General features: G+C 46.6%; 3 non-coding genes across 3 annotated transcripts; all 3 read left to right on the top strand.

Annotated features, from left to right (window-relative positions):
• Positions 1–273: 273 nt before the first annotated feature.
• Positions 274–345, top strand: TRNAG-UCC (transfer RNA glycine (anticodon UCC)). Its single transcript has one exon. It is a non-coding gene; the product is annotated as a tRNA-Gly (tRNA).
• A 4687-nt stretch (positions 346–5032) lies between these two features.
• Positions 5033–5104, top strand: TRNAG-UCC (transfer RNA glycine (anticodon UCC)). Its single transcript has one exon. It is a non-coding gene; the product is annotated as a tRNA-Gly (tRNA).
• A 6302-nt stretch (positions 5105–11406) lies between these two features.
• On the top strand, positions 11407–11478 carry TRNAG-UCC (transfer RNA glycine (anticodon UCC)). Its single transcript has one exon. It is a non-coding gene; the product is annotated as a tRNA-Gly (tRNA).
• Positions 11479–11679: the final 201 nt, after the last annotated feature.

Raw genomic sequence — 11679 nt, 5'->3', positions numbered from 1 at the left:
ATTTCGTGGAGCTGTTTTCTTTCTCTACCCTGCTGTTTTTCCCTTGCTGCCAATATATGCTTATTTCAATGATTTGAACTGCTGCTTTCCCTTTCTCCTTTTCTGCGCAGCTTTTGCATTGGTTTCAATCTCCAGTTCCTTAGCAGTTGCAAGAACTTTTTTCCTGATTTTCATGTTGGTCTGTAAACCAAAAATACCTCTGATACTGGTGCAATATAGTCATTGAACTCAGGGTTGTGATGTCTAGAGCTTAAAAAAAACATATGCCACGGAGCGTTGGTGGTATAGTGGTGAGCATAGCTGCCTTCCAAGCAGTTGACCCGGGTTCGATTCCCGGCCAACGCAGTGCTAATATTTATACATTAAGCAAGCTGTAGCTATTCTAACGCAATATGTTAAAAAAAAGAGAAATATCTTGACCAGATTACTCAGCTATTAGATAAATAATAAACAAAGACAAAGGCAGGCATCCCAAAAGCCCCGACTGCGACTTTCTATGTCCTGACATTTTTATATTTTACAAACAGCAGTCCCCACTCACAACTGCTGGTAATAAATGGGCTGCAGGGGGGCAGGCAATGAAACGGCTAAGCCCTTCTGCCCGACCAGCCTTTAGAACTGCAGCATCTCTGCAGTAAAAAGTGTTTCAGGTCAATATCTCTCCCCTGGAAAAAATGTGCGAGACCCACCACCGATAAATGTGGCAAAAGTCCCCAACATTTTATGCATATTTGTGCTCTTACCTGAAAGCAGCGCCACCTTGTAGTCATCGCAGGCAACTGCAGCATACAACCAAATTTATCCAAGAGCAAGGTGAAAGAAACCCAAGGGAACAGCCCCTGTCTGCAGCAGGAAGGTTGGCTGCTTCGAATGGACAGAACTTCCAGTCCTAAGTCCACTCACGTCCCGAACGCTCCCAAACACTCGCCCTCACCGGGTGCACCTCTGGCTCCCAGGTAAGGCCAAAACCTGAGCATGGTAGCGCAGGATCACAGAGAAGGAGCGGGTGGGGGTGCTTCTGTCTTGACAAAGGCGTGACATGGCTAGTGACTGAGAGGGCCTTGACTTTCCCCTATGACTGACTGTGAGAGGGGAAGGCGAAGATTTTCTGCACCCAGCATGCCTTGTGACATTCTTAGGCAAATGAGGTGAGAGCCCTGCCAGAATAGCTCCAGCGATCCCATGCCACTCCTCTGAAGGCTCCTGATCTGCATAACCACAGCATTTTGAGCAGGAAGCAGAGTGGCGCAGCGGAAGCGTGCTGGGCCCATAACCCAGAGGTCGATGGATTGAAACCATCCTCTGCTAGCATGGATTGATTTTTTTTCTTGTGAGGACCACTCTCTCGTTTCCACGCTGCCAGAGCGGAAAACAGCAGGCTTGTGCCAGCTTTTTGTGGGAAGAGACTGCTCAACTATCGGTCTCTGCTCAAAGTCAGGGAGACAGATGGTCAGAGAATCAACCCTACACTTCAAAGGAAATGATGCACAGTTATGACCATTAAAGAAAGATGAGACCTTCGCACTTCTTTCTGAGCCTGCTTGGAACGTTATTATTCCCTTTTTTTGTCCTGCTATTATCAATCTCCTGTGAATTTCGTGGAGCTGTTTTCTTTCTCTACCCTGCTGTTTTTCCCTTGCTGCCAATATATGCTTATTTCAATGATTTGAACTGCTGCTTTCCCTTTCTCCTTTTCAGCGCAGCTTTTGCATTGGTTTCAATCTCCAGTTCCTTAGCAGTTGCAAGAACTTTTTTCCTGATTTTCATGTTGGTCTGTAAACCAAAAATACCTCTGATACTGGTGCAATATAGTCATTGAACTCAGGGTTGTGATGTCTAGAGTTTAAAAAAAATATATGCCATGGAGCGTTGGTGGTATAGTGGTGAGCATAGCTGCCTTCCAAGCAGTTGACCTGGGTTTGATTCCCGGCCAACGCAGTGCTAATATTTATACATTAAGCAAGCTGTAGCTATTCTAACGCAATATGTTAAAAAAAAGAGAAATATCTTGACCAGATTACTCAGCTATTAGATAAATAATAAACAAAGACATAGGCAGGCATCCCAAAAGCCCCGTCTGCGACTTTCTATGTCCTGAAATTTTTATATTTTACAAACAGCAGTCACCACTCACAACTGCTGGCAATAAATGGGCTGCAGGGGGGCAGGCAATGAAACGGCTAAGCCCTTCTGCCCGACCAGCCTTTAGAACTGCAGCATCTCTGCAGTAAAAAGTGTTTCAGGTCAATATGTCTCCCCTGGAAAAAATGTGCGAGACCCACCACCGATAAATGTGGCAAAAGTCCCCAACATTTTCTGCATATTTGTGCTCTTACCTGAAAGCAGCGCCACCTTGTAGTCATCGCAGGCAACTGCAGCATACAACCAAATTTATCCGAGAGCAAGGTGAAAGAAACCCAAGGGAACAGCCCCTGTCTGCAGCAGGAAGGTTGGCTGCTTCGAATGGACAGAACTTCCAGTCCTAAGTCCACTCACGTCCCGAACACTCAGCCCTCACCGGGTGCACCTCTGGCTCCCAGGTAAGGCCAAAACCTGAGCATGGTAGCGCAGGATCACAGAGAAGGAGCGGGTGGGGGTGCTTCTGTCTTGACAAAGGCGTGACATGGCTAGTGACTGAGAGGGCCTTGACTTTCCCCTATGACTGACTATGAGAGGGGAAGGCGAAGATTTTCTGCACCCAGCATGCCTTGTGACATTCTTAGGCAAATGAGGTGAGAGCCCTGCCAGAATAGCTCCAGCGATCCCATGCCACTCCTCTGAAGGCTCCTGATCTGCATAACCACAGCATTTTGAGCAGGAAGCAGAGTGGCGCAGCGGAAGCGTGCTGGGCCCATAACCCAGAGGTCGATGGATCGAAACCATCCTCTGCTAGCATGGATTGATTTTTTTTCTTGTGAGGACCACTCTCTCGTTTCCATGCTGCCAGAGCGGAAAAAAGCAGGCTTGTGCCAGCTTTTTGTGGGAAGAGACTGCTCAGCTATCGGTCTCTGCTCAAAGTCAGGGAGACAGATGGTCAGAGAATCAACCCTACACTTCAAAGGAAATGATGCACAGTTATGACCATTAACGAAAGATGGGACCCTCGCACTTCTTTCTGAGGCTGCTTGGAACGTTATTATTCCCTTTTTTGTCCTGCTATTATCAATCTCCTGTGAATTTCGTGGAGCTGTTTTCTTTCTCTACCCTGCTGTTTTTCCCTTGCTGCCAATATATGCTTATTTCAATGATTTGAACTGCTGCTTTCCCTTTCTCCTTTTCTGCGCAGCTTTTGCATTGGTTTCAATCTCCAGTTCCTTAGCAGTTGCAAGAACTTTTTTCCTGATTTTCATGTTGGTCTGTAAACCAAAAATACCTCTGATACTGGTGCAATATAGTCATTGAACTCAGGGTTGTGATGTCTAGAGTTTTAAAAAAACATATGCCACGGAGCGTTGGTGGTATAGTGGTGAGCATAGCTGCCTTCCAAGCAGTTGACCAGGGTTCGATTCCCAGCCAACGCAGTGCTAATATTTATACATTAAGCAAGCTGTAGCTATTCTAACGCAATATGTTAAAAAAAAGAGAAATATCTTGACCAGATTACTCAGCTATTAGATAAATAATAAACAAAGACATAGGCAAGCATCCCAAAAGCCCCGTCTGCGACTTTCTATGTCCTGAAATTTTTATATTTTACAAACAGCAGTCACCACTCACAACTGCTGGTAATAAATGGGCTGCAGGGGGGCAGGCAATGAAACGGCTAAGCCCTTCTGCCCGACCAGCCTTTAGAACTGCAGCATCTCTGCAGTAAAAAGTGTTTCAGGTCAATATGTCTCCCCTGGAAAAAATGTGCGAGACCCACCACCAATAAATGTGGCAAAAGTCCCCAACATTTTCTGCATATTTGTGCTCTTACCTGAAAGCAGCGCCACCTTGTAGTCATCGCAGGCAACTGCAGCATACAACCAAATTTATCCGAGAGCAAGGTGAAAGAAACCCAAGGGAACAGCCCCTGTCTGCAGCAGGAAGGTTGGCTGCTTCGAATGGACAGAACTTCCAGTCCTAAGTCCACTCACGTCCCGAACACTCGCCCTCACCGGGTGCACCTCTGGCTCCCAGGTAAGGCCAAAACCTGAGCATGGTAGCGCAGGATCACAGAGAAGGAGCGGGTGGGGGTGCTTCTGTCTTGACAAAGGCGTGACATGGCTAGTGACTGAGAGGGCCTTGACTTTCCCCTATGACTGACTGTGAGAGGGGAAGGCGAAGATTTTCTGCACCCAGCATGCCTTGTGACATTCTTAGGCAAATGAGGTGAGAGCCCTGCCAGAATAGCTCCAGCGATCCCATGCCACTCCTCTGAAGGCTCCTGATCTGCATAACCACAGCATTTTGAGCAGGAAGCAGAGTGGCGCAGCAGAAGCGTGCTGGGCCCATAACCCAGAGGTCGATGGATCGAAACCATCCTCTGCAAGCATGGATTGATTTTTTTTCTTGTGAGGACCACTCTCTCGTTTCCACGCTGCCAGAGCGGAAAAAAGCAGGCTTGTGCCAGCTTTTTGTGGGAAGAGACTGCTCAACTATCGGTCTCTACTCAAAGTCAGGGAGACAGATGGTCAGAGAATCAACCCTACACTTCAAAGGAAATGATGCACAGTTATGACCATTAACGAAAGATGGGACCCTCGCACTTCTTTCTGAGGCTTCTTGGAACTTTATTATTCCCTTTTTTTGTCCTGCTATTATCAATCTCCTGTGAATTTCGTGGAGCTGTTTTCTTTCTCTACCCTGCTGTTTTTCCCTTGCTGCCAATATATGCTTATTTCAATGATTTGAACTGCTGCTTTCCCTTTCTCCTTTTCTGCGCAGGTTTTGCATTGGTTTCAATCTCCAGTTCCTTAGCAATTGCAAGAACTTTTTTCCTGATTTTCATGTTGGTCTGTAAACCAAAAATACCTCTGATACTGGTGCAATATAGCCATTGAACTCAGGGTTGTGATGTCTAGAGTTTAAAAAAAACATATGCCACAGAGCGTTGGTGGTATAGTGGTGAGCATAGCTGCCTTCCAAGCAGTTGACCCGGGTTCGATTCCCGGCCAACGCAGTGCTAATATTTATACATTAAGCAAGCTGTAGCTATTCTAACGCAATATGTTAAAAAAGAGAGAAATATCTTGACCAGATTACTCAGCTATTAGATAAATAATAAACAAAGACATAGGCAGGCATCCCAAAAGCCCCGTCTGCGACTTTCTATGTCCTGAAATTTTTATATTTTACAAACAGCAGTCACCACTCACAACTGCTGGTAATAAATGGGCTGCAGGGGGGCAGGCAATGAAACGGCTAAGCCCTTCTGCCCGACCAGCCTTTAGAACTGCAGCATCTCTGCAGTAAAAAGTGTTTCAGGTCAATATCTCTCCCCTGGAAAAAATGTGCGAGACCCACCACCGATAAATGTGGCAAAAGTCCCCAATATTTTCTGCATATTTGTGCTCTTACCTGAAAGCAGCGCCACCTTGTAGTCTTCGCAGGCAACTGCAGCATACAACCAAATTTATCCAAGAGCAAGGTGAAAGAAACCCAAGGGAACAGCCCCTGTCTGCAGCAGGAAGGTTGGCTGCTTCGAATGGACAGAACTTCCAGTCCTAAGTCCACTCACGTCCCGAACGCTCCCAAACGCTCATATCGGGCAAGCCCTCACCGGGTGCACCTCTGGCTCCCAGGTAAGGCCAAAACCTGAGCATGGTAGCGCAGGATCACAGAGAAGGAGCGGGTGGGGGTGCTTCTGTCTTGACAAAGGCGTGACATGGCTAGTGACTGAGAGGGCCTTGACTTTCCCCTATGACTGACTGTGAGAGGGGAAGGCAAAGATTTTCTGCACCCAGCATGCCTTGTGACATTCTTAGGCAAATGAGGTGAGAGCCCTGCCAGAATAGCTCCAGCGATCCCATGCCACTCCTCTGAAGGCTCCTGATCTGCATAACCACAGCATTTTGAGCAGGAAGCAGAGTGGCGCAGCGGAAGCGTGCTGGGCCCATAACCCAGAGGTCGATGGATTGAAACCATCCTCTGCTAGCATGGATTGATTTTTTTTCTTGTGAGGACCACTCTCTCGTTTCCATGCTGCCAGAGCGGAAAAAAGCAGGCTTGTGCCAGCTTTTTGTGGGAAGAGACTGCTCAACTATCGGTCTCTGCTCAAAGTCAGGGAGACAGATGGTCAGAGAATCAACCCTACACTTCAAAGGAAATGATGCACAGTTATGACCATTAACGAAAGATGGGACCCTCGCACTTCTTTCTGAGGCTGCTTGGAACGTTATTATTCCCTTTTTTTGTCCTGCTATTATCAATCTCCTGTGAATTTCGTGGAGCTGTTTTCTTTCTCTACCCTGCTGTTTTTCCCTTGCTGCCAATATATGCTTATTTCAATGATTTGAACTGCTGCTTTCCCTTTCTCCTTTTCTGCGCAGCTTTTGCATTGGTTTCAATCTCCAGTTCCTTAGCAGTTGCAAGAACTTTTTTCCTGATTTTCATGTTGGTCTGTAAACCAAAAATACCTCTGATACTGGTGCAATATAGTCATTGAACTCAGGGTTGTGATGTCTAGAGTTTAAAAAAAACATATGCCACGGAGCGTTGGTGGTATAGTGGTGAGCATAGCTGCCTTCCAAGCAGTTGACCCGGGTTCGATTCCCAGCCAACGCAGTGCTAATATTTATACATTAAGCAAGCTGTAGCTATTCTAACGCAATATGTTAAAAAAAAGAGAAATATCTTGACCAGATTACTCAGCTATTAGATAAATAATAAACAAAGACATAGGCAGGCATCCCAAAAGCCCCGTCTGCGACTTTCTATGTCCTGAAATTTTTATATTTTACAAACAGCAGTCACCACTCACAACTGCTGGCAATAAATGGGCTGCAGGGGGGCAGGCAATGAAACGGCTAAGCCCTTCTGCCCGACCAGCCTTTAGAACTGCAGCATCTCTGCAGTAAAAAGTGTTTCAGGTCAATATGTCTCCCCTGGAAAAAATGTGCGAGACCCACCACCGATAAATGTGGCAAAAGTCCCCAACATTTTCTGCATATTTGTGCTCTTACCTGAAAGCAGCGCCACCTTGTAGTCATCGCAGGCAACTGCAGCATACAACCAAATTTATCCGAGAGCAAGGTGAAAGAAACCCAAGGGAACAGCCCCTGTCTGCAGCAGGAAGGTTGGCTGCTTCGAATGGACAGAACTTCCAGTCCTAAGTCCACTCACGTCCCGAACACTCAGCCCTCACCGGGTGCACCTCTGGCTCCCAGGTAAGGCCCAAACCTGAGCATGGTAGCGCAGGATCACAGAGAAGGAGCGGGTGGGGGTGCTTCTGTCTTGACAAAGGCGTGACATGGCTAGTGACTGAGAGGGCCTTGACTTTCCCCTATGACTGACTGTGAGAGGGGAAGGCGAAGATTTTCTGCACCCAGCATGCCTTGTGACATTCTTAGACAAATGAGGTGAGAGCCCTGCCAGAATAGCTCCAGCGATCCCATGCCACTCCTCTGAAGGCTCCTGATCTGCATAACCACAGCATTTTGAGCAGGAAGCAGAGTGGCGCAGCAGAAGCGTGCTGGGCCCATAACCCAGAGGTCGATGGATCGAAACCATCCTCTGCTAGCATGGATTGATTTTTTTTCTTGTGAGGACCACTCTCTCGTTTCCACGCTGCCAGAGCGGAAAAAAGCAGGCTTGTGCCAGCTTTTTGTGGGAAGAGACTGCTCAACTATCGGTCTCTGCTCAAAGTCAGGGAGACAGATGGTCAGAGAATCAACCCTACACTTCAAAGGAAATGATGCACAGTTATGACCATTAACGAAAGATGGGACCCTCGCACTTCTTTCTGAGGCTGCTTGGAACGTTATTATTCCCTTTTTTTGTCCTGCTATTATCAATCTCCTGTGAATTTCGTGGAGCTGTTTTCTTTCTCTACCCTGCTGTTTTTCCCTTGCTGCCAATATATGCTTATTTCAATGATTTGAACTGCTGCTTTCCCTTTCTCCTTTTCTGCGCAGGTTTTGCATTGGTTTCAATCTCCAGTTCCTTAGCAGTTGCAAGAACTTTTTTCCTGATTTTCATGTTGGTCTGTAAACCAAAAATACCTCTGATACTGGTGCAATATAGTCATTGAACTCAGGGTTGTGATGTCTAGAGTTTAAAAAAAACATATGCCACGGAGCGTTGGTGGTATAGTGGTGAGCATAGCTGCCTTCCAAACAGTTGACCCGGGTTCGATTCCCAGCCAACGCAGTGCTAATATTTATACATTAAGCAAGCTGTAGCTATTCTAACGCAATATGTTAAAAAAAAGAGAAATATCTTGACCAGATTACTCAGCTATTAGATAAATAATAAACAAAGACATAGGCAGGCATCCCAAAAGCCCCGTCTGCGACTTTCTATGTCCTGAAATTTTTATATTTTACAAACAGCAGTCACCACTCACAACTGCTGGCAATAAATGGGCTGCAGGGGGGCAGGCAATGAAACGGCTAAGCCCTTCTGCCCGACCAGCCTTTAGAACTGCAGCATCTCTGCAGTAAAAAGTGTTTCAGGTCAATATCTCTCCCCTGGAAAAAATGTGCGAGACCCACCACCGATAAATGTGGCAAAAGTCCCCAACATTTTCTGCATATTTGTGCTCTTACCTGAAAGCAGCGCCACCTTGTAGTCATCGCAGGCAACTGCAGCATACAACCAAATTTATCCGAGAGCAAGGTGAAAGAAACCCAAGGGAACAGCCCCTGTCTGCAGCAGGAAGGTTGGCTGCTTCGAATGGACAGAACTTCCAGTCCTAAGTCCACTCACGTCCCAAACGCTCCCAAACGCTCATACCGGGCAAGCCCTCACCGGGTGCACCTCTGGCTCCCAGGTAAGGCCAAAACCTGAGCATGGTAGCGCAGGATCACAGAGAAGGAGCGGGTGGGGGTGCTTCTGTCTTGACAAAGGCGTGACATGGCTAGTGACTGAGAGGGCCTTGACTTTCCCCTATGACTGACTATGAGAGGGGAAGGCGAAGATTTTCTGCACCCAGCATGCCTTGTGACATTCTTAGGCAAATGAGGTGAGAGCCCTGCCAGAATAGCTCCAGCGATCCCATGCCACTCCTCTGAAGGCTCCTGATCTGCATAACCACAGCATTTTGAGCAGGAAGCAGAGTGGCGCAGCGGAAGCGTGCTGGGCCCATAACCCAGAGGTCGATGGATCGAAACCATCCTCTGCTAGCATGGATTGATTTTTTTTCTTGTGAGGACCACTCTCTCGTTTCCATGCTGCCAGAGCGGAAAAAAGCAGGCTTGTGCCAGCTTTTTGTGGGAAGAGACTGCTCAACTATCGGTCTCTGCTCAAAGTCAGGGAGACAGATGGTCAGAGAATCAACCCTACACTTCAAAGGAAATGATGCACAGTTATGACCATTAACGAAAGATGGGACCCTCGCACTTCTTTCTGAGGCTGCTTGGAACGTTATTATTCCCTTTTTTGTCCTGCTATTATCAATCTCCTGTGAATTTCGTGGAGCTGTTTTCTTTCTCTACCCTGCTGTTTTTCCCTTGCTGCCAATATATGCTTATTTCAATGATTTGAACTGCTGCTTTCCCTTTCTCCTTTTCTGCGCAGCTTTTGCATTGGTTTCAATCTCCAGTTCCTTAGCAGTTGCAAGAACTTTTTTCCTGATTTTCATGTTGGTCTGTAAACCAAAAATACCTCTGATACTGGTGCAATATAGTCATTGAACTCAGGGTTGTGATGTCTAGAGTTTTAAAAAAACATATGCCACGGAGCGTTGGTGGTATAGTGGTGAGCATAGCTGCCTTCCAAGCAGTTGACCAGAGTTCGATTCCCAGCCAACGCAGTGCTAATATTTATACATTAAGCAAGCTGTAGCTATTCTAACGCAATATGTTAAAAAAAAGAGAAATATCTTGACCAGATTACTCAGCTATTAGATAAATAATAAACAAAGACATAGGCAGGCATCCCAAAAGCCCCGTCTGCGACTTTCTATGTCCTGAAATTTTTATATTTTACAAACAGCAGTCACCACTCACAACTGCTGGTAATAAATGGGCTGCAGGGGGGCAGGCAATGAAACGGCTAAGCCCTTCTGCCCGACCAGCCTTTAGAACTGCAGCATCTCTGCAGTAAAAAGTGTTTCAGGTCAATATGTCTCCCCTGGAAAAAATGTGCGAGACCCACCACCGATAAATGTGGCAAAAGTCCCCAACATTTTCTGCATATTTGTGCTCTTACCTGAAAGCAGCGCCACCTTGTAGTCATCGCAGGCAACTGCAGCATACAACCAAATTTATCCGAGAGCAAGGTGAAAGAAACCCAAGGGAACAGCCCCTGTCTGCAGCAGGAAGGTTGGCTGCTTCGAATGGACAGAACTTCCAGTCCTAAGTCCACTCACGTCCCGAACACTCGCCCTCACCGGGTGCACCTCTGGCTCCCAGGTAAGGCCAAAACCTGAGCATGGTAGCGCAGGATCACAGAGAAGGAGCGGGTGGGGGTGCTTCTGTCTTGACAAAGGCGTGACATGGCTAGTGACTGAGAGGGCCTTGACTTTCCCCTATGACTGACTGTGAGAGGGGAAGGCGAAGATTTTCTGCACCCAGCATGCCTTGTGACATTCTTAGGCAAATGAGGTGAGAGCCCTGCCAGAATAGCTCCAGCGATCCCATGCCACTCCTCTGAAGGCTCCTGATCTGCATAACCACAGCATTTTGAGCAGAAAGCAGAGTGGCGCAGCAGAAGCGTGCTGGGCCCATAACCCAGAGGTCGATGGATCGAAACCATCCTCTGCTAGCATGGATTGATTTTTTTTCTTGTGAGGACCACTCTCTCGTTTCCACGCTGCCAGAGCGGAAAAAAGCAGGCTTGTGCCAGCTTTTTGTGGGAAGAGACTGCTCAACTATCGGTCTCTACTCAAAGTCAGGGAGACAGATGGTCAGAGAATCAACCCTACACTTCAAAGGAAATGATGCACAGTTATGACCATTAACGAAAGATGGGACCCTCGCACTTCTTTCTGAGGCTGCTTGGAACTTTATTATTCCCTTTTTTTGTCCTGCTATTATCAATCTCCTGTGAATTTCGTGGAGCTGTTTTCTTTCTCTACCCTGCTGTTTTTCCCTTGCTGCCAATATATGCTTATTTCAATGATTTGAACTGCTGCTTTCCCTTTCTCCTTTTCTGCGCAGGTTTTGCATTGGTTTCAATCTCCAGTTCCTTAGCAATTGCAAGAACTTTTTTCCTGATTTTCATGTTGGTCTGTAAACCAAAAATACCTCTGATACTGGTGCAATATAGCCATTGAACTCAGGGTTGTGATGTCTAGAGTTTAAAAAAAACATATGCCACGGAGCGTTGGTGGTATAGTGGTGAGCATAGCTGCCTTCCAAGCAGTTGACCCGGGTTCGATTCCCGGCCAACGCAGTGCTAATATTTATACATTAAGCAAGCTGTAGCTATTCTAACGCAATATGTTAAAAAAAAGAGAAATATCTTGACCAGATTACTCAGCTATTAGATAAATAATAAACAAAGACATAGGCAGGCATCCCAAAAGCCCCGTCTGCGACTTTCTATGTCCTGAAATTTTTATATTTTACAAACAGCAGTCACCACTCACAACTG

This window comes from Pleurodeles waltl, unplaced genomic scaffold, assembly GCF_031143425.1.
Source record: "Pleurodeles waltl isolate 20211129_DDA unplaced genomic scaffold, aPleWal1.hap1.20221129 scaffold_69, whole genome shotgun sequence".
Lineage (NCBI taxonomy): Eukaryota > Metazoa > Chordata > Amphibia > Caudata > Salamandridae > Pleurodeles > Pleurodeles waltl.
This window is presented reverse-complemented; position numbering and strand designations above follow the sequence as displayed.